The following is a 1203-nucleotide window of genomic DNA, read 5'->3' as shown; positions in this document are numbered from 1 at the left end:
GAACTTGTCACCTCCCGCTCTGCATACCCACAAGGTTTTGAATCTTAACTCATAGCCCTGTTAGTCTGTAGAATCACTATGTAGAAAGATCTTATAGCACCTTTTGAGACTAAATGAAAGAAAGAGGGGTTTTTTTTGCAAATGACCATGGTTAAAACTGGCCTTGCCACTTCATTTCCATGCACAAAGGATTTTGAATTTGAATTGCCATTCTCACATATCAATGGCATATATAGATCACTCCAGCAAATGCATCTGAGAAAGTAGGCTGAAGTGTACGAAAGCTCATGCTTCCAACTTTCTTTCAATTAGGTCCAAAACACACTGCAGAAATAATCCAGTTTGAGACTGCTTTAACTGCCCCGGCTCAATGTTAGGGAACTCTGGGAACTGTAGTTTTGTGAGACACTCAGCCTCCTCTGTCTGGTGACACAATAAACTCCAACTCCTAGAATTCTCTAGCCTTGAACTAGGGCAGTTAAAGAGGGTTATTTCTCCAGTGTGGATGCAGCCAGAGTAAAGAGAAAGAGCACCATCCTTCCTCCTCGACGTCCTGCAAGCAAATGAGCAGCCTGACATGCGCAGTAGAGCGCACAAGCCTGAGGGGCGGGGCTAAAACGTCGGCTCTGCGGAAGGCAAAGCTTAGTGGAGCGGAGAGGCGAAGGGGGAGGTCTCTCTCGGAGCGCGAGGCCAATAGGCTGCCGGTGGGCGTGGCTTACTCTGGAGGGGGGCTGAAGATGAATGAGGAGTGAAGCGACTGTAGGGGAAGTGGGCGTGGTTCCGGAATACCCGGGCGGGGCCCTTAGAGTGCGGCGCTGGTAAGTTTTTGCCGGGTGACCCAGTGGCCTAATGGATAAGGCATCAGCCTCCGGAGCTGGGGATTGTGGGTTCGAGTCCCATCTGGGTCGGGCCTTCTCCTTTTGCGGGAGGGACCCAAATTGTCCCGGTACTTCCTAGGCTTTGAAGGAGGGCCTCGGAGCCCCATCCCTGGATCCTCCGCACCTGGCCTTTGAATTAATTATGCAAAGCTTGTTTCACTCTCTCTCCTCTCGCTTCCCCACCCAGCCCCCAAACCACCACCGCTAGGCCACGCCATGCAGGATCATGTAAGCACGCTTCCTAGGTTGCAACAAAAATGCTGGATAAGCCCAAACAACAACAACAATTAAGGGGGGGCCTTCGTCACAAAAGAGGACATTCGAT

At 50.9% G+C, this 1203-nt stretch overlaps 1 non-coding gene across 1 annotated transcript; it reads left to right on the top strand.

The window, feature by feature from the left end:
- The first annotated feature begins 835 nt into the window (after positions 1-835).
- TRNAR-CCG lies at positions 836-908 on the top strand. Its single transcript has one exon. It is a non-coding gene; the product is annotated as a tRNA-Arg (tRNA).
- The last annotated feature ends 295 nt before the right edge of the window (positions 909-1203 follow it).

The sequence above is a fragment of the Sceloporus undulatus genome, chromosome 2 (assembly GCF_019175285.1).
Source record: "Sceloporus undulatus isolate JIND9_A2432 ecotype Alabama chromosome 2, SceUnd_v1.1, whole genome shotgun sequence".
NCBI lineage: Eukaryota > Metazoa > Chordata > Lepidosauria > Squamata > Phrynosomatidae > Sceloporus > Sceloporus undulatus.
This window is presented reverse-complemented; position numbering and strand designations above follow the sequence as displayed.